General features: G+C 46.0%; 1 protein-coding gene across 2 annotated transcripts in view; it reads left to right on the forward strand.

Moving 5' to 3' along the window:
- Tmem132c (transmembrane protein 132C) overlaps positions 1-27,009 on the forward strand; it is a 288,371-nt gene that overhangs the window by 77,189 nt on the left and 184,173 nt on the right. The gene's annotated exons all lie outside the window — the stretch shown is intronic.

A 27,009-nucleotide genomic window follows, 5' to 3' on the forward strand; every position in this document is an offset into this window, starting at 1 on the left:
TACACAGGATAGAGGGGGGACCATCTCTTAGGCAGATTGCCCATCTGTTGTGCAAAGGATAAAGGAATGGGTACTATTCTAGGGAAATTGTCCCCCCACTCTGTGCATAGTATGGAATACTGGAGCATGTCCCAGGCAGATGGTTTTGTCTCTGTACACAGGATTGAGGGGTATGAGCTGAACCCCTAATAAAGAAGGTGACCCAAGTCAGGAGCAGAGATCCAACTTTGTTGGCTGCTGACATTCTTCAAAAAAGGAAGAGCAAAGATTCACTCCAGAGTATCAGACGATGGGCAAAGGACTCATAAGCTTGGCTATGAGCTCTGACCAAGTCCCACATTAAATCTGAGGATTTAATGTGTCATCTTGTGAGCAAGAGTCAAGAGGGACTGGAGCAGAACACAAGGGCATTGGCCTTGCATGAGGGACTTCCAGCTTAGCCTCTATTCTCAGTGATTTTTGGCTTAAACCAGGCAAGCAGTTAGAGTTAAAAAATAAAGCCTTAGGACTAGGGACATGTCTCCATGGGTAAACTGCTTGCTGAACAAAAATGAAGATCTGAGTTTGGGTTCCCAGCACTTACATAACAAGCTGGAGGTGGTGGTACACATCTGTAATCCCAATATGGCGGGGTGGAGATGGGAAGAGCCCAGGTCTTGCTGGCTAGCCAGCCTCGCTGTATCAGTGAGCTCCAAGTTCAGCAAGAGACCCTGTCTTTAAAGTATAAGGTGAAGATCAGTTGGGGAAGACACCTGATGTCAACTTCTAGCCTCCATGTACATGTATATGTGTGTGTGAGCACGCTCATTCGCCCACACATGTACACCCCCGCCCCCCACACACACACGATGCCAGAAACATTGGCTCTGAGGTCTGACTTCCTAATTTGAATCTTATTGCAGATATGTTGCAAAGGTGATATTTCTAAACGAGGTCTGTTCACAGGTACCAAGACTTAGGACTTGTACATAGCCTTTATAAGGAGCCCAGAGAATGAGACCCAAGCAAAAGGTTGGGGTGGGGATGGGGCAGATATTCTAAAGAAGGTAATGAATATGATGATGGGTTTTTGAGGTATGAACCAGTACGATGGCTCCAGGGAGAGCAAGGAAAAACACTGGGGCTGTTGGGTAGGGAATGAAGGCAGGGTAGAGGTTATGGGGTGGGGAGGAAAGATGGTCCAGGGAGCCCGGCACTTGGCCTCAGAAAGTGGCCAGGAGCACATCTGTCTTGGGCAGTATGGGGACTTCAGAGCTCCGAGTGGGGTTTATGCTGTGTTTTTTCCCCCTGGTTTCCTGTTTGGAGGAGGCTGTCTCCATAGCATTGGCTCCACAGCTGTTAATTGGCAGGAAGCGATAATCACCGCAAGAATGGCTGAAATCATCAGTTAAGGATTTTGTTTTTTTGGAAGTAAGTGAAATCCTGAGATAGCCTGCCCTAATTATTTCCTGGCTTAAAGAAACCAGGTGCATTGAAGACATTATTTTTCCTCTTCTGATTTATGGAGGTCTTGGGGGTCTGAGTTCTGAAAGTGCTGAGGGAATGAAGTTCTGGTTGTCGTCGTCGTAAGAATAAGGAACTTTTCTACTTATCTCAAGATAAAAATCTTCCATTATTTTCTCTAAATTCTGACAAGTTAAAAAGAAGTGTCCTAGATTTTTTTGTTTCTATATCAATTTACTTATAGAAACACACACACAAACACACACACACGCCTAACATGCCTATGGAGATCAGAGGACAAGTTTTAGGAGTTGTCTTCTGCTGTCTAGGATTGGACTCGAGTCATCGGGCTTGCCTGCAGACTCTTTGACCCATTGAGCCCTCTCTCTGGCCCCTCAACCTTAAATATCAAGGAATTATGCAATATTTGCTACTACTAGAGAGAAAGAGTGAACCACAGGCTGAGAGGAATGCTGCAAACACTGGGGGATCTCTGGGGCTCCAGGAACCTCAAGGTTGGGTGCCAAATGTGACTTGATTTACAGAGGGGATCAGAATGTGAAGTTAGCAGTGGCTTCTTGGAATTTGAAGGTCAAATCACCCTTTGACCAGAGAGGCATTCAAAACAACTTATTAAATGATGAAAGAAGCTAAGGGTATTTATTTATTGTCAGATCCTCCATCGGCCCATGAGTTTTAACACTTGGTCTCCAGGTGGTGGCGCTGTTCCGGGAGGTCGGGAACCTTTAGAATGAATGTGGGACCTTGGTAGCCAGCCATTGGCCAGTAAGATGATTTCTGGTTTCAGCCTGAGTTTTCTGTTTCTGGGTCCACTGTGACATGAGGCATCCCGGCATCACTCCCCTGTCACCCAGAACCCCACCACACCCCTTCTTGTCTGGTGTGCATCTATCTACACTGGGGAGGAAAGTAACACAGGCTCATTTTGTAGAGGGTCCCCTTCCCACCTTGGCCCTGAGCATCTTCTCTGCCCTTCTTTCTGTTGACCTCCTTTACGTATGCATTGGCTGCTTCGGTAGGGCTCCCAAGCCTGCCAGTGAGTGTTGGCGTTCAGCTATGGAAAACGCTTCGGTCTTTCTTATTTGTGAGACTCACAGGCCTAAAGGAACGTTCTACCCTTTTCCATATAGTTCCTGAGAATAACAGCCCAAGGAAACAACTGACTAGAATCTTGCTGTTAGCATGACCTAACCACCACAAGAGATGTGATTGCATTGTGCTGCGGCAGATGCTCTGTAGACAAGAGTAGAGACCTGGTGGATGGAGGTGAGATCCATGTAGTGGGTGCTTGTTGAAAAGAGGGATGGGGTGGGGCAGAATCTCACAAAATGAGAGGGAGACACAGAGCACTCTGCACTAAGAAATTATAATTCTGGTTAGAAGTGTTGTGTCTGCGCAGGTAGGTGTGTTTGTGTCTTGACTAGGTGTGTAAATGCACATGTGGCTCAAGCATGATGAAGATGCTTCAAGCTATGGGATGTACTTAAGAATTTGAAAGCTGCCAGGCGGTGGTGGCGCACGCCTTTAATCCCAGCACTTGGGAGGCAGAGGCAGGTGGATCTCTGAGTTCAAGGCCAACATGCTCTGCAGAGTGAGTTCTAGGACAGCTGGGGCTACACAAAGAAAAAAGAAGGAAGGAAGAAACTTTGAACTCATGTCTCTCTCCTAACTATTGCATGCTGAGATAGAAAATAGATAGCTTACTTCTCCAGCCCACATATTCATTTTTTTGTACTTTGGTTTTTAAGATTTATTTATTTTTATGCTACATTAATGAGACATTTTCTGGCACGTATGCACACATGTGTGCCTGATACCTATGGAGGTCAAAGAGGGTGTCCAATCCCAGAAACATACCATTGTATTTGCCATAAGATTTTCTCAGATGATCATGTTGAAATTACATCAACTCTCTGCCCCTCTGTTTTGTCATATTTGTCCAATAGAGGGAAAATTCCAAAAAGACAGGTTTTTGTTTTTCTGTTTGTTTGCTATTCTTCTCCCAATCCTGGAATAGTACCTGGCACATAGTGGGTCCTCAGGGATTCTGCAGAAGCGTGAATGAATGACAGGCCAACAAGTGTAATGTCACCAGCATGTGGAAGATAGTGAAAATATACATCAAGTCACAGCACAGAGCTTATAAACCTATAAAGCCCCCTACTTCGTTTCCTAAATTGCTTATCTTTATTGTACCCATGATGCTTTGGGTGTCATCCGTTTACAGAAGGTCATGTATCACAAGCAGTTGTGTAGTGACAAAAATGCAGTGTTCGGGTCCCCCATCTGGTCCGGCACAGACACACCAGTGAAGAACCTGATGGCTATGCTTATTTACAGTAGGTTGTTCTCCAACATCCGTGTGAAAAGATGACTTGGTGAAAAATGGAGCCATTGCTCCAAGGGAAATGGGGTCAGGTCCCTGTCTGCCTCTGCCTCTGTCTAGTTCCTTTCCCCAATAGAAACACTGCAGGAAGGAAGGATCTGTTTGGGCTCATGCTCTGATGGGTTGTCGTCTCTCATGGCCTGGAAGGCATGGTGATGGGAACAGGGGGGGGCTGCCTGCTCACAGGTTTGGCTGTTCAGGCCAGAAGTGGAGAGAGCCTGTGACTCTCAAAAGCCCCACCTCAATGCCTCTATATCTTCTTGAACCAGGGTAACAGTCATCCAAAACAGCACTACCAGTTGGGGTACCAGATGTTCAAACATGAGAGCCAGTGGAGACATTTACACAGGGAAATCAAAATACACATGCCACCACCAACAGTCATACATGCCCTAGCTGTATACGTATTAATGGTTCTTTTTTCTCCATTCATTTTGTCATTGGCTTTTCATTGGTTTTGTTGTTGTTGTTGCTGGCTTTTTATTTTTGATCTTTGTTTTAGTGTTTTGAGATATGGTCTCTTGTAGCCCAGGCTGGCTGGCAATTCACAGTGTAGCTGTGGCTGGCTGACCTTGAACTTCTGACCTTTCTGTCTTTACGTCCATGTTCCAAGTCACCTGAATTACTAGTTTCTGTTGATTCATTTATACTGAAGCTGCAGAAAAGCTAGCATCTCCATTGCATTCTCTGTGGAATATACCACATCCTCCTGGCACTTAGGGGGAGAGACAACACTTCAGAGCTGTATTTTTGGGTATTTTAAACAAGAAAATTACCCCCACACACACACACACCAAGAAAGCACACACAGAAGCTAAGCCTTGTGGCACAGTGGTCAGAAATACTTCAGGAGGCTGAGACACAAAGTGAGTTCAGAGACAGCCTGGGTGACTTGGTTACACCCTTTCTCAAACTAAAAACTGAAAAGGGGGTTCAATAGTAGTGCTTGCCTAGCATGTGTAGAACTCTAAATGTGCTTGTCCCTAGTGCTGAAAAAAAAATAAAGGCACACACACACACACACACACACACACACACACACACACACACACACAAATTCCTGGCTTTAAAGTGATCCCCAAAAGAATTTCCAGTTGCATCCAGGGTGAGAGCCGAAGGAAGAAGGCAGCGTACTACCTTTTTGACCCTAGTTGGGAAACAAACAGCGCAAGCATCTCTGACCTTAAAATGTTCCCCTTTCTGCCTGGTTGGAGAATGGCCATCAAAGTCCCCTCTCACCCCTGGAGTAGTGATGCACTTTAGCAAGTGGATGGGTCTGTGCCACCAGAACCTGTGAGCCACCAGGGCAGGCTGCCTGGTGGGTAGAGTGGAGTTTAGCAGTTGAAGTCACCCACAGCTTCTCTTGTGGAGAAAGAGCCTTAAGATTCTAATCGGAGCTCTCAAAGGATTCATCTGTTCTCTGTGGGTGTTCTTTTGAAAGGCTTCAATTAAATAAACACAGCAATAGAAATGTGTGTTTACGCTGTGTGTGTGTGTGTGTGTGTGTGTGTGTGTGTGTGTGTATGTGTTCGTGTGTGTAAGGCAGGGAACTTTCTCTCAGTCCCCATTGAGTGGTGACTTTCTAGAGGACCCTGTGAGGAGTGCTGCTCTGGATTTGCTATCTGAAGGCCCAGTCCCCAGCAGACTCTGGGAGACAGACAGTCCCTGGAGCTGTCCCTCCAGCTGGGAGGCTGGCAGGGGTTTCATACCAGGACAGTCACAAAGAGCAGCTTTGAGGGACCAGACATCTGTCAGCTTGAAAGAATGCCAGCAGCAAGACACCAGCTTCAGAGAGGACTCTTAGGAGCGCCCCGCCCCCGCCTCATCCACCCCACCTCTCCAGAGGGAGAGGGATTTGTTCTTGGACAACTCTGAAGGAAGAACTTTCTTCACTCTCCTCTCTTTGTCTAGGTGAAGTCCTGTCTCAACACTCCTCCCCACAAAGACACCAGTTTTTTGTTTTCCCCATTCATTTTTAAGAGTGTGTGTGTGTGTTTTAGGCACCCAAATAATGCGTTAATACTGTCTTGGTGAAGTGCCTTCCCTGTTGCTGGGCAACCCACCATCACGCTGTAATCCTGTAAGATGCTCTCCAGCCCCCAGACTCTTTTTTTTTTTCTCACAAGCTCCACACATGAGTGTGTGCCTGTAGGAAATGCAGGGCATTCTTTTCAAATTTACAAAGTTATGTAAAAGCTTTCCTTGAGAACTGCAGCCGCTCTGGGCAAAGTCATTTTATTTTTCTTCTTTGCTGCTTTGTAGACTGAGAGAGGACCTGAAATCCGTGTGGCTGAATGCAGCCAGCACATACTGCTCATCAGGGAACTTCTGCATGGACGGAACACCCACTCCCAACAGCGGCCCTGAGTGCCCAGGGAACCAAAGTTTTCTTTTCCAGTTAGTTAACTGGAGGGAACTTAAATACCCATCTGCACCAGCCCCACTGTGTTCCAGTTCACATGTGCATTCATGAGAGTGTGCAGGTGTGTATGGAGGTCAGAGGTCAGTGTCAGGCGTCTTTTGTTGCTCTCCACCTTGGTTTTGAAACAGACTCCAGAGCTTAACTTTCTGGCTAGACGACTTGGCCAACCAGCCCCAGGGGTCCTCTATCTGTGCCCTGGGCGCTGGGATTAGAGGCACACTCCACCATGCCTGGCTTTTTAATGTGGCTGCTGGGAATTCAAACCCAGGCCCTCATGTTTTCCTGGAAAGCAGTTGGCAAATCAAGCCGACTGCCTCTCCAGCCCTTTCAGTTTGCTTTTGGTTGTGGGAAGTCCTCCAAGAGCCACCAAGAACAGGATGGCAGCTCCTTCCCTGACCCCGCTAATTATCACCGCAGTGATCACAGGCACACTGCCATTCTGCCTTCTAAATGGCCCCTCCTAACCATTCTGCAGAATTATTTGCAAAAACAATCCTGTTATGTTTCAGCATCAATTTCATTGACAGAGCAATAGAGGTATATAGTTAATACTTTTCTACCAAGGTGTGTGAAGAAGGCATGATCCTCCTTGGGTGTTTCTCGGTGTCTGGGGTGTTGTGATTCGGGTGTGAAATAGCCCCCATAGGCCCGTGTGTTTGAACACTTGGTTCCCAGGTGATGGTGCTGTTTGGTCAGGGAGGTTCTGGAAACCTCTGAGGGGTGAGGCTTCACTGGAGGAAGTGGGTCATTCAGGGTTGCCAGGCCTCATTTCCTAGTCATGTGGATAAAACGTGATCAGCCCGCCTCCTGTCCCCACCACCATGCCCTCCGTGCCTGCTACCTCTATAATTGTGAGACAAAGTAACCCCTCTGTCCCTCAGGTTGCTCTTGGCAGGGTGTTTTTACCACTATAACAAGAAGGTAACTCAGCCAGGTGGCGTGTGTCCCTATGTGTGTGTCTGCACATAAACCTGTATGTGTGTATCTGTCTTTGTTTATATGTATGCATATGGTGTATCTATCTATGTAATATATATGTGCCTATGTGTATCTGTATGTATGTCTACATATATGTACATTGTGAGTGTATATGTGCCTATGCAGGCATGTATGCCTGCATATGTCTGTATTATGTCTACACATATGTGCATGTGTATATGCACGTGTATACACATGCCAATGTGTACCTGTGTGTATATATGTCCATGTATGTGTATATATGTACACTATCTTCCTGTGTGCTTGTATGTGTATATGTATGTTTACACATGTATATTACTTTTGTCTGTGTAATCATGTACATATGCACCTGTGTATAGATGTCTGTGTGCATGAGTTGTATGTATCAGTATGCAGTTGTTTATATGTGTATGTGCACTCATGAGCACAGTGTGTGTATGTGTGTGTGTACCTGTATACTTGTATCTTTATGTGTACATGTATCTGTATATGTGTTCATGTCATTGCGTGTCTGTCTGCAGCTGTTTGTCCATGTCTGTTTGCGAGTGTTGTGTTTATGTACAGTACATGTAGTTGTGCATATGGAGTAGGTTCATTTTGCTGGCTACTTGCTGGTAACTTTTTTCCACAGCAATTAAGTAAAGCTGAAACACATCCAGTACCAGGGCTCCAAGCCAGGCCCCTCAGAAGGAATTCCCCAGCAGTTTCCCATGGTGCAGAGTCCCTGTGTCGACTGGGAATCCCCTGGTGTCCCTGGATTCTGGGCCAGATAAAGGCAGGTCAGATTAATGACACAAAGGCGCCCTGTCCCCATAATCACCTTATCATTCCTCAGTTCAAAAGGAATTTCTCCAGCCCCAGGAACTTTCTGCCACCCCCCCACACACACACACATAAACACACCCTGGTCTTGCTTTTGTGAAATTGAGTTGACCCCTCCCATTGGTGTATCCTGGGCTTGCTTGATTGAGTTTTTCCAGGAGAAAAATCTCCCCTAAAGACACAATTAAGGCAGGAAGGACTCAGGCGCCCAGAGAGACAGAAGCCTAAGCCAGTTTCCTGTTTTAACAGTTCACATAGTTCCGCTGTGCTTCGAGAATCCTTGGATTTCAATCCCTCTTTCACTAAGAAATACCTGCTCTCCCACCCCCAGCGATATGTGTGGATTAGCTAAGGGGCTATGTCCCTTGAGCCATGAAGAATATGAGCATTGCTTTTGCTTAGTTGGCTGGCATGCTCCAGCCACTCTGCAGAACCAAAGTGTGATTTCAGCTAAGCTGCTCAGTTGAAAAGAAACAACAAAAACAAATGCAAACAAACATCACCCTAGAGAACACATGGAGACCACCAGAGGAACAGGTTTAACTGTCACTCATAAAACACAAATCTGACTTTTTTTCCTGCTTGAAGGATAGAGGGTGTATTCTGGTTCCCTTTCTGTGCTATGACAAACACCGTGACCAAAAGCAACTTAGAGAAGAGAATAAAGGTTTACTTCAACTCATATGTCCCAGCCTGCTACTGTGGGAAGTCAAGGCAGGAGCTTAAGGAGCAACCTGAGGGAGGAACCCTGGAGGACACTGCTTGAGGGCTCACTCATAGGCTCATGCTTAGACAACTTTCCTTTGCAGCCCAGAACTGCCTGCCTAGGGAATGGTGCCTCCCACAATGGACCTTAGGCCCTCCCACATCAATTAACAGTCTCTCACAGACATGCCCACGGGCAATTTCTCTCTTGGATGAGATTCTAAACTGTGTTAAGTTGACAGTCTGTGCTAACTAGGACAGGATGCCACTTAGAAAAGCAGGAATATAACCCAGGAACTGGCTGGAGAAATGATAGCATGTGTGAGATTATGGGGAAGAAGAAGAACACAGAGTCTATCCTTTTCCCCAGATGATGTCTTAGGATGCAGGAGCTGCCAAGATGGGGTCAGCAGTGCCTATTCCAGGGAACTTCTGGCCTGATGACAAAGTGTGACAGGACTTGAACTGTTCTCTGTCACTTGTGCTTTAAGGACTCCTTCCCTTAAAAATCAGACACCAAACTTTCAGAGTGGAAAGCTAGGTGGCTGGAGAGATGACTCAATGGTTAAGAGCACTGGTTGCTCTTGCAGAGGATCTGAGTTCAATTCCCAGCAGCCACTTGGTGGCTCACAACCATCTATAATGAGATCTGGTGCCCGTTTCTCACATAAAGCTATATATGCAGATAGAGCACTCATATACATAAAAAAGTTAAGCAAAGTGCAAATCTGAGCACCAGAGGTGAGCGAGGTGCAGTCTTTTGCATTTATTGTCTTGGAGACTCTGGCCACAGTTCCCATCTCAGAAGTTGCCTTCTGTTCCCCAAGGAGGTACTACTTCGAGCACCCTTCTCATCACGAGCCCATTTGGTTCCTTTCTACGCGTCGTGCATATTTCCGGGAACATGTGGCTCACTTAACTAGACCTCCAACAGCAGGTGGAGGTTCACTCCCTTCTGGGAATGCCCCTAATGGTGGCAGCAAAGCCCAGAGTATACATGAGGCTTTATGTCCCTCTGTACTCAGTGAGGAGACCTGTATTAGTCCTTCACTGTCTATCAATATCCAGCCTCAGGACCACTTGGACCCTGGAGCTCATGGCGTAGCTCAGTGCTTCTCAACCTTCCCAATGCTGTGACCCTTTAATACAGTTCCTCATGTTATGGTGACCCCAACCATAAAATTATTTTCGTGGCTGCTTCATAACTTGTCATTCTGCTACTGTTATGAATCATAATGTTTTCCGATGGTTTTGGGTGACCCTGGTTAAAGCATCATTCGACTCATAGACGTTTCGACCCACAAGTTGAGAGCTACTGATGTAGTCTGTACCTATCCCTGTGTTTGACCAGCAGTTATCCCTCTCACAGCTCTAATTCCCCTCTTCCCTACTCATGGCAGGCTCCCCTGTGTTCATCTTGCCTCTTTCTTTGTCTTCCCTACTCGTGGCAGGCTCCCCTGTGTTCATCTTGCCTCTTTCTTTGTCTTCCCTACTCATGGCAGGCTTCCCTGTGTTCATCTTGCCTCTTTGTCCTTGCCTCTACCCAGTCCTTGTCACACAAGCTGCAGATGAGCCATTTTCACTCTCCACGTTTTAGTAGCCTCTAGTCTGGGTAAACATGGTGGGGGTCTCTTCCTGTAGACTCACACCCAGAACCATGCATGGAACTCGTCAGGTGTGCTGTGGGCAGTGGAGTGTGCAGTGGATTATGCTCTAACTCACGTCCCCTCAGCAAGGCCCAGATCAGGGACCCATGTGATGAGTGATATATTCTGAGTGCTCTGACCTGCTCCTAGCTCAGGTCCATGAACCAATACTGTCTCATCTGCCATCCCAGGTCTGGCTTTTATGCCAGAGAAAGTGCAGGCACCTCTGGAAAGCTAAATAAATAGCTGGGATTGGGTTGGCAGATGTCTGTGTTGACCCAAACTTCAGCCTTTCCCTTTAGAGTTCTGTCTTACACAGGTCTATTGTACATGGCAGCGGGTCCAAGGGTTGGGTAGAATCTTTGTAAGATTTGGTGTCACAGGAGGACTGTGGAGTCCACCAAAACAAGGAAATAAAGCTAGAGGACTTGGCATGGGACTCAGTGGGTGGAGTATTTTCCTGGCACTCAGGGAGCCCTGGGTTCCATCTCCATCGTTGTACAAACCAAATATGATGGTGTATGCCTGTAATGGCCTGTACTCCCAGCATGTGGGAGGAGCAAAAAGGACACTCTACAAGTTCAAGGTCATCCTCAGCTATGTAGTGAAGTCAAGACCACCTCCTGGGATACAATGAGAATTTTTTTCTTTTTGGTTTTTTGAGACAGGGTTTCTCTGTGGCTTTGGAGGCTGCCTGCCTCTGCCTCCCGAGTGCTGGGATTAAAGGCATGCTCCACCACAGCCTGGCTGAAGATTTTTTTAATGTTCCTGTCATAAAAATAGTAATGATTTAGGGCAACGAATATATTTACTTGACTTGACTGGACTGTTACACCACACACACACACACACACACACACACAAATATTGTATGATGTTAACATGTACTTATTAGGTATCAATCAAAAGTAAAACTTAATTGAGGCATTGTAACACATGTGTTTATTCCCACCACTCAGGAGGCAGAGACAGATGGATTTCTATGAATATGAGGTCAGCTTGACCTACAGAGTGAGTTTCAGGATAGCCAGGAAGACATAGAACCATAAAAAACCATAAAAAATAAAATAAAATTTAATAAATGAATACCAAGGGGGAAAAATGACTGTTGGGCATCTGAGTGTTGGAGAGGCACTTCACTGATGGAGGAGTGCTGGTCCAGGCAACACTATTGTTTGAGTCTGCTCTGGCCTCTCCTGGCCCCTTCAGAGCTCCATCTGGTGGCAAAGCTCAGAAGTATCCCCAGCCCCTGGGCCAAGAAGGCCCCCAGAGATCTAAACTTCTTTAGCCAGAAATGGGCTCCCTCCCACCAGGCCCCTTCTACTTCAAGGTGCCTGAGCCCTGCAGAGCCTTTGATCTGCTGTCATCCTGAGACATCCATTCTCTGTCAGCTTTGTGGTCCCTTCGTGTGTCCAAAGAGTCCTGTGAAAAAAGAGACCAGAGACACCCCAGGCCATTTTTTTTCAGGGAACCCAGGTAACTGATAGTCAGAGGCACGCAGGGTATTGATTTGTTTACTATTTCCATCTATTCATCCATCCGTGAAACCATCCATCATGATCCTTCCATCTATCTGTTCATCTGTCTTCCCATCCATCTGCTCTTCCATTCCTTCAACTATGAATTTATTCATCTCTCTGCCTTCCCATCCATCCATCATCCATCATATACCCATCCACCCATTCATGAATAATCTGTCCATTTATCTGTGTATGTATGTGTATATACACACACACACATATATATATATATGGACACACATGTGCATACATTTTCTCATCCATCCATCGTAAATACATGCACACATACTTGCGAACATGCATCTCACTTGCCCATCGATTTGTCTGCCCCAGAAACAAATTTGTGTACTGATAGAGAAAAGATACTTCCCTCTTATGCCACCACTGGAATGTGAGCTGTTTGTTTGGACTTTATTTCCTTGGGGATCAAATAAATAAATAAGTCTCAGGGTTTAGCAGGTGCTCAGCAAAGGGCTAAGTTGAGAGGAAGCCCTGAAGCGACACTCTGAGCCTTGTGAAGATTTGGTAGAAACTGTGTGTTGATTAGCTGAGACTGAGACGTTTGTCTACACCTGGACCTCATGCTAGGGCATCCAAGCATCCATGGATAGAAATGAGAGACAGGCTACTCATCAAAGGAAATGGAAGATCTGTTGTCAAGACAGAAGTAATTATGGGGTAGGAAACTCCAACAGAGGACCTCCTAGGTCCTCCAGTCCCCAGCATTCTCCTGCTGATCTCACATCACAGTCTTGCACAGTTCAGCCTCCACACTCAGCAATGCCCAGAAGCCAACACACAAGACAGGCTATTGCTTGTCTGCTGTGGTCTAATGTCCTTTATGGTGGCTGGTGTTATTTCCCACAGTTTCTGGGTGGCCCTGAGGCTTATCCTCGTATGAGGTCATGTGAGGATGCTACTGAGAACTGCTGCCATCCTTCATCCCAACGACCCTCAAGATGGCCAAACACTGTTGGCTGTGCATGAGAGGCCTTGGGTTCTCCATCATGCAGCTGTCTTCATGGCTCAGGTGTCCCCATGATACGGTAGTGGCTTCCTCCAAAGTGAAGGATTCAAGTGAGAATTTTAGTGTCACAAGTTAGGAAAAGGGGAGTACATCAGAGAACTATAGAACTGGAGTACAGAACTAGATACAACTGTGCAAATCTGGTTTTAGTGGAACCTTGATTGTGAGTGCGTGTGCGTATGCGTGCGTCCATGTGTTTGTGACTTTGTGTACTCAGGTGTGCACACTTAGAGGACAGAAGGGAATGTCTAGTATCACCCTTCCTCACTTTCCACTTGTTCCCTTTGAGTCAGGGTCTCTCCCTGAATCTGAGACTCACATTTTTGTGACTAGGCTAGAAGCCAACAATCTCCATTGACCCCCTGTCTCCACCTTCCTTAGGGATGGGGCCACAGACATGTGCTGGATATCAGTTCATTATATAGATGCTGTAATCCAAAATTAGTCCTCATGATTGCACATGGAGCACACATAACCACTGAGGAAACTCTCCATCCCAGACCTGAAGAAGGAAAATTTCCTTCCTTTGATCCTAGTATCTCCTCCCTCCCTCTCCCTCTCCCTCTCCCTCTCTTCCCTTTCCCTCTCCCTCTCCCTCTCCCTCTCTAATATTTTAGCTCATTACTTTCTCCTTCCATCAAAGCCAGTAAGAAAAAAAATAGCAAAGAACAGGGAGGAGAAAATAAAAGATACTTGTACCTTTGAGAACGTGCAGGGCTTCATCTGCTTTGTGTGAATTTTTTGTTTTTGTTTGGTGGGGGACAATGCTGGTTTTGTATTTCCTGTTAGTTAAGATAACAGCAGCCATATCACCAAGGAAAGTCCTCTTAAAACAACATTTCAATCACATAACTGATGTGCATATGTTTTATTTTGCAGAATAGGGTTAAGTATCCATTAAAGCTAAAATATGTGTAATGATCTGAAGCTCTCATTTCTCTTCTTCTCTTAGGTAGTTGTTGTTGTGGGAGTGGTATTAGCATTCAAAGTTTTTTTTCCCTAAGGGCTAGGTCAATGGATCAGCAGTTAATAGCCTGTAAGCCTGTACTTCTCTTGCAGGGACCCAAGTTTGATTCCCAGCACCCATGTTGGATAGCTCACAACCACCTGTAATTTCAGCTCCAGAGGGAATCCAATGCCCTCTTCTGGCCTCCATGGGCATCTGCAGTAACATACCCACACATTAGCACCCAAACACCTAATTAAAAACAGAACACTTTTTAAAAAATTTTCCTAAATATTTGTGTGTGTATATATAAGTAGGTGGAAACATGGTGCTGGTTTCACGACCTTGTTATCTTAACAATTACTATGTCACATGTACTAATTAAAATACCGATATAGTTATTTAACAAATTTTTAGCATAAATTATTTCCTCCTTGTATAATGATGCCAATTCCAGCAAGAACATGTAGCTGAAGTTCCCTGGGTCAGTTTTCTGGATCTAATAAACTCTCCAATGTTGGATGGCATAGTCACCTCATACATATATTATTAGCTTTTCTTTCCTGGAACTCAGATGTAATGGCTGGATGGTCGGCAGCTTTATTTCAGTCATGAGAATGAAGGCTTTCAGGGGAGATGATGAGACAGAAAGATGATGGGTGATGGTTGGGTCTTTAATGATTTCATGGAGCATTTGAACAAAATCTGGATAGGAAAATCTGAAGAAAACAACCACTATAATCTCCACAAGTATTCCTAGTTGTTTAAATTTTTAAAGTTTTTTAAATGTGTATGTGCACCTAAGTGCAGTGCCCACTGAGGCCAGATGAGGGCATCAGATTCCCTGGAGCTTGGGCTGTAGGCATTTGTGAACTACCTGACATGGCTACTGGGAGCTAAACCTGGGTCCCCTGCAAGAATAGTGATCTTAGCCACTGTACCATCTCTCTAGTCCCTTTTGTTTGCTTTTAAAATTTTTCTTCTTCTTCAGATAAATGACATTTTCCTCCAATTTAATTTTCACCTAGTCATATGTGGAGATCTTTCTAGGCAAAAAAATATGTAACTCTCCTTTGCAACTATCACCTATTAATAGTTAAAAATTAATAAGCAGTGGTTTTGTGTGCCAAGATAGACAGGTACCTCTGACAGTCATTTCATCTCCAAAGTAGCTCCCTGAGCCTGTGCTGTCACTAACATTGCTATGCAGTTAGAGATACCGAGGCCCAGTTTTCCGTGACTAGGATGTGCCTCGGTGAGACACATAGAACCCAATGGCCTGACTCAGGCCTGTCTTCCATCTCCATCCTCCTTCCCAGCATCCCATTCTGCAATTGGCTGTGTACTGACACTCCATGATTTCCATGGTAGCTTTTCCAGTTTGGGACAAAAGGGAAGTTTCACCAGTCAGCTTAGATGTTCCTTTCTGCCTTCCATCCAGCAGCAGGGTCCCTACTTACCCACCCATTACATCGTATGAGAGCCTGACTCCCCTGTCTTCCTATCTGACTTCTCCCCTTCTAGAGATGGCATCCCCTCCTCTGCCTAAAGCATGCTGCAAGCTCAACAAATGTGGATTGATGATCTGTGCATTCCCTTCAGAAGTGGAGCAGCACGGGGCACAGAAGAGCCTCTTGGTTCATGGATATTGAATGAAGACCACTCCTTGTGCAACCTCGCTTGATTTAGTTTCTCTGAGATTAGCACAGAGAGCGGCAAGATTGATGTCTTAAGCACAGGCATAAGCTAGAGGGAATCATTTGTCAAAACCAGGATGCTGATTATTTGTTGATTTAAAACGGCAGGAAAGCATCTCAGACTTCCCTAAGCTACAAAGAGACATATCCCCATAGATTTCCCCCAACTTCAGACGCAGGTGGATTGTCTCCTGACTCCCAGGCTGACCCAACCATGAGTAGCAAAGTAGATCATGCCGTCACTTATCCCTCTCTCTCCACAAGAAGCACAAGGTGGAAGTGGGATGTGAGCCCAGAGTGGTAGAGCCGGGAAGCCCAGGCCATAGCAGAGACACCAACACCAAGTTCAAGTCCTGATTCCAGTATACCAGACAAGTGGTCCCCTAAAAACCTGACCCTCTCTGGGCTTCACTTCCTTAATTGGGAGTAAGATAAAGACAACAGAGGCACTCATCCCAGAGACCGAGATGGCTCAATGGGTAAAGCACTTCGCATAGCAACAGGAGGATCCAAGTTTGATTCCCTGTACCCACATAAAACATCAGGGTGTGGTAGCTCACACTGGTCATCCCAGCATTAAGGATACAGAGATAGAAAGAGCCCTGGGTCTTGCTGGCCGGCCAGCCCAGCCCAATCAGCAAGTCCCAAACTGCTGAGAGCCCTGTCTCATTAAAGGTGTATGACATCATAGGGGATGAAAGCAGAGGCATGTGCGTACACACACACACACACACACACACACACACACACACACACACACACACCCCACATACCACATGCATGCACCCAGATGTGTACTCATCCCAGAGTGATTTTTTAGGGTCAGAGGGCCTGATTTTTGATGTACCTTTCTAGTACCAACAAGGGTCAGATCTCTGGGTATGTTGTCACTTTCTACTTCTTGCTGCCTTGTAGTTCAGGCTTGTGGGGCTTGGCATTTACTTTCCACTTGTGAGAGAGAGGGGGGGAGGGAGGGAGGGAGAGAGGGAGAGAGAGAGACAGACAGAGACAGAGAGACAGAGAGACAGAGAGAGACAGAGACAGAGAGGAAAGAAAGAGATAAATGAAAGAAAGAACAAAAACAGAAATAAGGAAAAGAAAGATAGAAAAGAAAAATGGGAACTTGATTTCAGCACCCCAGCCCTGTAATTTACCGTTCCCTCTCAGAAAGTTTACTTTGAATGTTCTTTTCACAATACAGAAAGTGAAAGAGTGTGTGATGAAAGAGAAAAAGGCCTTCATCTTGAGGGGCGATCATTCTTGTATTTACTCAACCATCAAGAATGCATTTTCTACCTCAGACCCCACGACTGCTCGTTAATGTAATCATCCTAAATTCCGATATAACCAAACAAACCTACAGATGCTTACTGGCAAATGAGACTCATGTGTGTGTGTGTTGGAATGGGGTGCGGGTGGGGTGGGGGAGAAAATGCCTCAATAGGATATAGACTTTTTAAAAATTAGCTGTAATTATGGGGAAAGGAAATATGGTCAGTATATTAAAAATAAGCTCCTTTTTTATTTTTGAGGAAAAAAGGCTGCCATAAAGATGAGATGCTGTTCCTTTTTATTGACATGAATCGAGATAATTTGGACTCTCGGGATTAATGTCGGGTTCCACATAAATAATGACACCATCTGCCATTCATGATGCGCCTCTCTCTGAATAGACTCCATGAAGCATCCTGCAACCATATGCCGTGCGAGCACAAGGGTGGTTATTTAAATCCCACTCAGGCTATGCAACTCCAGTTCCCTCCTGCAGCCCCCCCCCCTTTCATTTCCAAACTGTTTCAGATGCATAGTGGAAACCATGTTTACATTGTTACTCCACAAGGTAAGCCTGTCTGGGAATTCAGGTTATAAAGCACACTGAAGAACAGGCTGGTGGCCTCAAACTGTGTGTGAAACCTCCCTCCATCAGCAAAGCAATGTCCAACGACTGACTGCTATTTGTTTTTCTATGGACCAAATGCTAAGAACAATTTCTTTGGTGATAGATTAAAATTTTCAGAGAGGATTGGCAACCTCTATAGTGGGGGGTGGGGAAAAGGCTTAGCAGGTAAAGTACTTGTGGGGCAAACAGGAGAACTGGAATTCAGATATGCAGAACATAAGTGCAGTTTTGGTTACTCTCTCTACACCTGCAGGAGGTAGAGATGGGGGACGCCCAGACTCTTCAGGAAGGATCCGTAAAGAGGGAGGCAGGTCAGAGCTGGAAGAAGCTGGTAAGCCATTTGCTTTGCAGATGGAGAAGGGGTCCCCAAAGGGGGAAGAAGGCAGACAGTCCCCAGGAAGTGGGACATGAAGGAGATGGGTTTTCTCCTGGGCTGCCAAGCCAAACAGACTGCAGCCACACTTGTGCTCAGACTTGAGATTTCTGACTTCCAGGGTAACCAGAAATGCACTTTTGTAAGTTGGTGGCAGTTTGTTCTGTAAGTAAGGAGAAAGTGACATTCTACCTCTCTACAGAAGCTGGGCCTTAGCCCATTCGAATCCACATGTTGGCTTGGGACCTAGCCACGGTGTCAAGTGAGGAGGACAGGAAGATGTAGGCACACAACACAGTGAGGGCCACCACAAGCTGAGTTCCAGGAACACCTATAACCTGCACCGGTAGCCTGCAACTCTCCACCACACCGCGGCTTACCCGTGAGCATTTGCCCCCTCCTATTCAAAGCGCTGTTTCCGTGCCCATCAAGACTGAGATCCTGGGTATCTTTGGAGCACTGACTTTTGAAAAACAAAGCTCTTTGCCTGTTTCTAGGGACCTGATCTAGGGGCAGTTGAGAGTGATCCTGCATCTCCCTCTCTGAGACATGAAGAGGGGGATATCCCCTCAGGGGCCCCGACAAGAATCAAAGAACCTATGCCTTTCAAGTGGTGTTTTGGTGTGTTATGAAATTGCAAACCCCACTGTGTAATTTCAGCAAAAGGTATTCGGGTTCCCCCAGAAGCAGCATTGGAATCAAATAATCCGCTTATCAAGGTACCTTTTGTTTCAGGAGCAAGGAGACAATGAGCCATATTTAGCAGAGAGAGAAGTCCTGCCGCCGAGGAATGTTAATAAATCAGAAATGGGAAAGGGGAAAAATTCAAATTGGCTCGAGTTTCCAGCAAGCTGCAGTGACTTGGCAGGTGCACCCGGTCTGGTTTTCCTTGAGGCACACTGGGACAGGCCAGCAAGCTCTCTGCAGGTGTCTAGGAGAATGGGGGTGGGCAGCCAGGACCTGATGCAGATTATGCTGGGCAAATCCACCCTCCAAAACTTGAGACTTCTTATATAAATGTCATTCATTCAAATGTTTCATTTTGTTTTGCTTTGTTTGTTTGTTTTTGGTTTTGTTTCCTCTATCTGTGCTTTTGGGGGTTTTTGTTGTTGTTTTTGTTTTTTGTTTTGTTTTGTTTTTTGCCCTACCCCCTCCTCTCTCCTGTGTCCATGTATCTCCTTCTGAAACCTTGAAGGTTTTAGTGTCGTTTATCAATATTATCTAAGTAAGGGTGGAAAAGGAGAAGAAAGGGTTGGGGTGTGGCCTAGCATGTGTGAGCCCCTGGGTTTGTTAACCCAGCATTGTATAAACCAGGTGTGCTAAAACCTGTAATCCAGCACTCAGGAAGTAGAGGCAGAAGGATGAGGAGGTCCAACTATCAGCCTGGGCTGTATAGTGAGTCCATGGCCAACCTATCAACATGGAAAAAAAGAGAAAGAATGAGGAGGAGAAAGAGGAGAAGGAAAGAGGAGGAAACGGAAGAGGTAAAGAAAACAATAACAGTCCCATAACCTTTTGCCCCCCTCCTCCCCAGACTTGCTGAGGCCATGAGGATTTGAGGTTCTCCCAGGGTCTTTGGTTGGTGCTCTCTATACAGATGATGATCCTGAGCCTTGAAAGTTTCCAATATTTACAAGAAACAAAACTGCCCCCGTTGTAACCAGTAGCTCAGGAGTTCACCGTATCCCCATGGGTTTTGTCTTACTCCAGCAATGGTCGCCATGATGTGATGCTTCTTTCTGGGCTGGAGAAAGCTCCAACTGGAGTCCTTCCTGTCACTTCTTACTGATGTGACTGCTCATGTCTCAGTCTCTCCTGCCAGGGGAACTTGTTGCATCGGGGTTTTTCTGCTGTGACAATATGGAAATTTGTGGTGTACACCAGGAGTGTTTATTAATATTGCTGACCTACACTTAGTCTACACAAGTAACATCTTAGTTCTGTACATCAGAAATGTCTCCAGAGACTGGAGAGATGACACAGTTGGAAAAAAAAAACAATTGCTATGTTCATAGGAGGACCTGAGTTTGATCCCCAGCACAGCCCCATAAAAAAAAACCCTCAGGTATTTTGACATGTGTTTATGAGCCCAGTATGTGGAGGTGGATCACAAAAGCTCACTGGCCAACCATTCTGTCCAAATCACAAGCTCCGGGTTCAGCTAGAGACCTTGTCTCAAAAATGAGGTGGGGAGCAATTGTGGAAGATGCTTGATGTCAATATTTGGTTTGCAGGGGGCATGCACATGTATATACACGCAGAGAGAGACAGACATATAGAGAGAGGGAACATACATGAAAATAAATGCAAAATAATGAGAAAGAGAAGGAGGGAGAGAGGGGAGGAGGTACCTGGAAGCATGACCAGAACTCCCCTGGGCAGATAATCAGTCACTCTCGGTGGGAACTCTTTCATTACCACTCTTTGCAGAAGTCTTTACCCACCTTAAAACAGTGTCACTTAAGCTGGTCATATATATTCTAGAAGATTCCATTTCAGTGTACCAGATTTGAAGCAGATAAGAAGGACCTAGAAGTCATTTGTCACTTGGTGACATGGGCACCTTCTGAGCATCCCATGCCGTTGAGGGATTCCCCCTGCTGGTTGAATATCACATTGGGAGCTCATGGGACTGGATGGCATATACCAAGCCCTGGGCCATCCCTGTGAGGAAATGTACAGACTTGGAACGTGCAGTCAGGAAGCAGTGGCCTGCATTCTCCTGAACACACTTTACAGTGAGTGGTTCATTGTAAGGAGGTTCCTGAGAATCCCTAAGCCAGGAGTATGATGGTTATTATCGAGTTTTGTGTGTTGTGCATTACTGGGCACGCCATCTTTTTATATGACTGCCACGAGGAAGGTTTGCTCACGCCGGAATCTCCACAGATGTTTAAGTGATATGTTGCACTGCACAGCGGCTGAGACATCACTGCACCACGGGGACTTTGAAACTGTGCTCTGTCACTGTACCACCGCTGTATCCGTGCTGACTGGGGTGTCTTGCCATGGTACATGACTACTTTTATGATGTTACACTTTGGGTCTCCACGGCTTATCCCATTCAGGGCGAATCTGCCTCCGTCCACAACACTAGGCCAAAGTCCCCTCCTCGCTCCAGGTCCTGAGTGATCTCTCCGTCTGCTTGTCATCCTCCTCCTCCCATCCTGAGTCCTTAGTCCACCCCCTTCCACCTGTGTGAGCCTGCCTGCCCTTCCCATCTCGGCTCAGAGAGAATCAACTAGAAAGAGTCCACGATCTGTCAGCATGTCGTCAGAGAGTGAGGCTCATGCTGATGGCAGTGTGTTGCATGGACTGACAGGGTCATTCCCCCTGAGAGAATGTCTGGGTGCTAAATGACACAGCCACTGGGTCCACTAGGTCCACTATCTCAGGATCTCAAAAACTCAATTTCCGGTGGTGACTCTGCACTGGAGTTTCTCTGATGAACAGCCGATGGAGGACACAATATCCCTGATGCTGACAGCAAACACAGATAAAGCAAATGGATAAACAGGAAGGGAGACAGCAAGCGGACACTCTGTCTGTGGCGTGGAGGCCAGATGGAAAGGTACAGCTGTCGGCGGCTCCCTGCACCTCCCTGCATGGCTTTGGGGGAGCCAGCACTGGCCTGTCTGAGACATCGATGCAGACCCCTGTGATCTCTCATTTGTCCTGTCTTCCCCAGAGATGCTGGCAGGCACCAATGAGCCAGAATGAGGGTCAGGACATAGTCAGAGCTTGGGGGCTCACAACAGTGTAGCGTGTATTCTGTGCAGTCAGAAGATGGTAAGGAAGTATAGCAAAGGTTGCAAGCACTCCTCCTTGCTCCCCAGTTAGCAAGGCACAAAGTTCCCCAAACACGCGATGGGTTTTGGTAACACACAAAGTGTTGAAGCCTTTGGGAATGCAGAGGTGGGTGTTCCCAGTCACTAGGGTCACAGGCAGACATTTGCGTGGGGAATGAAGAGACTTGGGCACATCAGCAGGAGACTGGTTCCTTCTCATTCTTTCTGGATAGTTCTTTTTTTTAAAGATTTATTTGTTTTTATTTTGTATCTATAAGTGTTTGCCTGCATATGTGTGTGCAGTTCCCATAGATCCCAGAAGAGGGCATCAGATCCCTGGAATTGTACTTAAGGGTAGTTATGAGCCAGTCAATGTGGGGACTGGGAATCGAACCAGGGTCCTTTTGAAAGAGCAGCGGGTGTTCCAAACCACTGATCCTTGTCTCCAGATGCCCCTTAAGTAATTCTATCATGAGAAAGTATTCTGGGTCTTTACCAGCAAATGATGATGATCTCTTAATATAGAAATGGCGAACCTTAAGCCCAGACCCATGGGCTATTTGGGTCATGTGATCTTGTGTTTTCTCTTTAATATTTGGAAGGATTATTTTTAAAAATCAGTTCATTGGTGTTAATGCAGTGCATGCGTACATCTGGCTACTGGCATGGAAGTTTCTGGTTGAGAGGGTTCAGTCAGTGAAGTGCTTGCCAGGCTCAATCCCCAGAACTCAGTGGAAACAACCAAAACCATTGTGTATGTGTATGCTGTGTATACACATGTGCCCATGCACCTGAATGTATACACTTAAATTAGTAGGTAATAAGACATGGCCCTATTTGAACCATCATCAGGATCTCGGTGAGGTTCCAACCCAGAGCATTTAAAATCCTGCCCAGAATGTAGTCAAAGACGGCCGTCTCCTTCAGGAGTGCCTTTACGACGGAACACCCCCAAAGTTGGAGGCTGCAATAAACTTTGGTCTCACGTTGCTGTTCTAGCCTGGTCCAGGCTGCTGAAAATGAGCCGCCTCGCTTGATGGCTCAGCTGCAGTTGGCTCATGTGTCACCAGTGGGATGACCCTGCTCTCTCTCACAATCCCTCAGCCTCCGGTTCTCTCCCCAGCCTTCTTCCTTTGTGGGTGCCAAAACCCAAAATGACAGTGGTAACTCGGCCTTGACATCTGATAGAGTTGTGACTGAAGCTTATGATGTTTTCTTTTTGTTCATTTTGTTCACTTATTTTGTATTCCTGGAAGTAAGAGGACGGCTTTTGGGAGTTGGTTATGTCCTTCTGCCGTGTGGGGCCTGGGGATCAAACTCATGGCATCGGGCTTGGCAGCAAGTGCTTTTAGGAGCTGACCATCTTGCTAGAAGCTTACAGAAAGTGAAAAGGTCCCCAATGCCATATGGCTTGTGAGTAGATCAGATGTGGATATCTTCGTACTCAAACTCCTTGCCCTTAGCCTTTACCCAAAGCCCCCAGACTTGAGTAGGGTTCAATCACGCAGACTAAAAGGCCTCTGAACTAGGTTCAACACAGAGGCCAGAGCTGGTACCCTAGACTGTATGTTGAAGGTACAAAGTGAGCCCAGAAGATGAAGAAACCCAGCTCCGAGGATTTGAGCTGGAAGTCTACTCCATCTTCATCTTATAGGGACTAAATTCCACATTTGTTCAAAAGCAAAAAAGGCCATTTGTAGATTTGCTTTACTTTTTTTAAAAAGAAAGCAGGAAAAATAACCCGTTTCCTGTAGCTGGGGAGAGGGCTCGGTGGATAAACTGCTTACCTTGCAAGCTTAAGGGCCTGAGTTTGACCCCCCAGAATCCACATTTAAAATTCTGGGCATGGTGGTGCATGCTTATGTTTCCAGTGTAGGGGAGGCAGAGAAAAGGCAAATCCTTGGGCTACTTGGGAGGGTCCAGGCCAATGTGAGAACCTATCCTGTCCCTATCCCCACAAAACTGTGCATAGAGTCTCCCAGATGACATCTGAAATGGTCCACATGCACTCCCACACACTTGCACCTGCACACACAATGTGTGTGTGTGAGAGAGAGAGAGAGAGAGAGAGAGAGAGAGAGAGAGAGAGAGAGAGAGAGAGAGAGAGAGAGAGAGGTCTGTGCAGGAAGAGTTTAGAATGATGGGAAATCTAGTTGGCAAAGTTTCATGTTCCTGGCACACCCTGCGACAGATGAACCCTGCGATCCCATGCTCTGCTTTGTCTGCATAGTCTTGGCTCGATATCTCCCACAAATAAAAGTGTCTTTAAATCTCTCTACTTTAAATTCTTAAGAGTCATTTTGAACAGGGCTAAATACTTAAAAATAAAAGTCACTAGATGTGGCAATTAGCCTCTTAGTACTTTGTGAAATTTTGTGAGTTTCTTAAACAGTCAGCTGAGACACTTCTAAGGACTCTTCCTGGAATGTGGTACCTTGGCAGAGTTTTTGGGTGTCTTTGAAACTGGAAGGGGACTGAGTGAGTTAAACCGGAGATGCTCAGCCATCCTTAATGAGAAAGGAATGAAGGTGCCCTTGTCACTGGTGACCTCAGTACAGGGCCTCTGGGCTAGGAACAGAGTGTTACTGCTTTGAAGAGACATCTTGACAACCCAAGTTCATCTGGACGCAGAACCAAAAAGCGGCTTTGATCTGCTTGCCAGTGTCCCTGCCGGGAAGGGATTAGGGATGCTTCCAGAGGAGAGCAAGCAGGATGTCCCATATGCTCAGGGGGTATGCGGTTTGCAGTTGGAGGGAGAGACAGGGAGTGGGGGAGGTTGGAAAGAAAGAGTGAGAGAAACATCTTCCAGCTTCTATGCTATGAACAGGATAGTTTGGGTCTCTTGAGGTTCATAAAGACCAGGCAAGGAGGCAGGCTGACTTGAGACTGCCAAGGTGGCAATTGGGCATTCACGATCTTGAGCCCTGCATGCAGCCAAAGTCCTGAATAGTGGAAGTCAATGCCCTCACGGGGATCTCATTGCAGACAAGCAAATGACTATCACCCTACTGATTAAGTCATCTGGGATGGACAGAGGAACACAAGAGGGAGGCATCTGTGTTGCCCATTCCTGATTTTTAATGTGGACTCTGAGCAACCCCAATAGGCACAGACTCAACAGGCTGATGATTCTAAATCTAGGGTTGTAAACATTAAGTCCATTCTGAGTGTCTAGCAGGCATCTTGCTCAGGATGCAGGGGCTGGGTACCAGATAACAGCTAGCGCGCAGATGCCCATCACTCATTCTGTTCCAGTTGCAGACAAAACCCCACCGTTTCCATTCTCACTGTGTTGAGACAGAAGCTGGAGACCCATCATCTCTCAGCTTTTTGAGATGTTGTTTCAGTTTATAGAAATCCTGTAAGATGCTGTGGGTTGAGCAAAATCAATTTTCAGGTGGGGCCGAGCATCATCAGATCCAAACAGACTAAAGGGCAGAAGGCGGGCTTCTAGGTTCCAAGGAGTGCTGGCCACTATGTGAGCTGAATCTTGAAGGGAACCAGAAGGGCCCGGAGGCCTTGAAGGGCTTCCTCCTAAGCAGAGGATGGTTGACTTATTCAGCCTCTTACACATTTTGATAATTAGTACTCTGTCCTCAGCTATAAAGGAAGACAGGGGTGACAACATGGCCTTCAGTGATTAATGACTAAAGTTACCAAACCTAAGCGGTCAACATTGCCAGAGGACTTGAAGTCATTAGATATAAGTACAGGTGATTTTGCTCCTCGTTTTTGAGTAATGGAGGAGGAATTCTCTTGTTTTTCCTAACAAGCAGACAGTAACTGTACATAGGAGATGAGGGATATAAAACCTAGATGGCTTGCTCACCTTCTTTTTATCTCACTGAGTATTTTTTCTTTTCCTTATTTTGACTTTGTCAATGGCTAGAAGACATTGCAAACATAGTAAAAAGAGTTTACATGTACACTTTTTAGTATAGTTTATGTGCATGAGTGTTTGCAGTTATGTCTGTGTACTGAATGCATACAGTACCACTAGAGGCCAGAAGAGAGTGATATATTCCCCTGGAACTAGAGATACAGATAGGTTTAAACTGCCATGTGGGTGCTCGGAATTGAACCCCAGTCCTGTGAAAGAGCAATCAGGGCTCTTAGCTGTTGAGCCATATTTCTAGCTCCTATTTCCATTCCCCTTTTCCCCAGATCCCTCCTCTCCCTCCCCTCTGTCTCTGTTCGTGTCTCCGTATCTTTTCCCTTTCTCTTCTCCCTCAACTATCCTCTACTTCTTCATAGACCCATTCAGAGCTTAGTATTATAATTTGTGAGTGTGAATGTATGTCTCTCTGGGTGGTGCAGCCATATGAATGCACACATGAGGGCTTGTACTCATGCAGGTGTGTGTGTGTGTGCGATGGTCAGAAATCGTCATTGGAGGTCTTTCTCTATTGGCTTCCACATTACTTTTAAGACAGAGTCTCTCACTGAACTTGGAGCTCACCAATGCAGCTAAACTGGCCTGCTGGAGAGCCCCTGAGATCCTCCCATCTCTGCCTTCCTGGAGCAGACCTTTACATGGGTTCTGGGAATTTGAACTTGGGTCTTCAGGCTTACACAGCAACCCACTGAGCCACCTCTCTGGTTATGAGGGTTAATCTTGCTTATAAGATTTGCGTCTAGGGCCTAGAGACATGGCTCTGTGGTTGAGAGCACTGACTGCTCTTCCAGAGGACCTGGGTTCAATTCCCAGCACCCACATGGCAACTCTCAACTGTCTGTAATCCCCGTTCCAGGGGACCTGACTCACATGGCAGAACACCAATACACATAAAATAATAAATATGTTGAAAAAATATTTGAATCTAATTTAATTTAATTTTAATTTTTAAAAGCAAGTGTCTACCCAACTGTCCTAGCAGTATTTATTAAAGTCTATATTTTTTGCTTCATGATTTGGGCTTCAAACTAAGCCTTTATATATTCCATGGGTCATTTTCTTACTCCTAAGGTCACTGATTTGGCTTGACTAGCTGGTGAGAAAGGCTTAATAGTCCTCCTGTCTCTGCCTCCCAAGTGCTGGGACCACAGGCACGTGTCACCGTTATCTGCTTCTTTTTTTTTTTTTAACATTCTGGAGATCCGAACTTACGTCCTCAAGTCTGCACGGCAAGCGCTTTGTTAAGCCATCCCCCCCCACTCCCAGTTTTGCATACTTAAGTCTACCTTACATATTTGAACCTAATAACTCTGTAATTCGTGGACCATGTTTTGAACCTAATAACTCTGTAATTCGTGGACCATGCAGAAGCACCGGCTACTTCGGGAAGGACTCTTCACAGCTTCCGTCTCCTGGACTTTAGAGCTTTTATCCCTCTGTTCTCAATTGCTCCCTGAA

Source organism: Mesocricetus auratus, unplaced genomic scaffold (assembly GCF_017639785.1).
Source record: "Mesocricetus auratus isolate SY011 unplaced genomic scaffold, BCM_Maur_2.0 Super-Scaffold_100025, whole genome shotgun sequence".
NCBI lineage: Eukaryota > Metazoa > Chordata > Mammalia > Rodentia > Cricetidae > Mesocricetus > Mesocricetus auratus.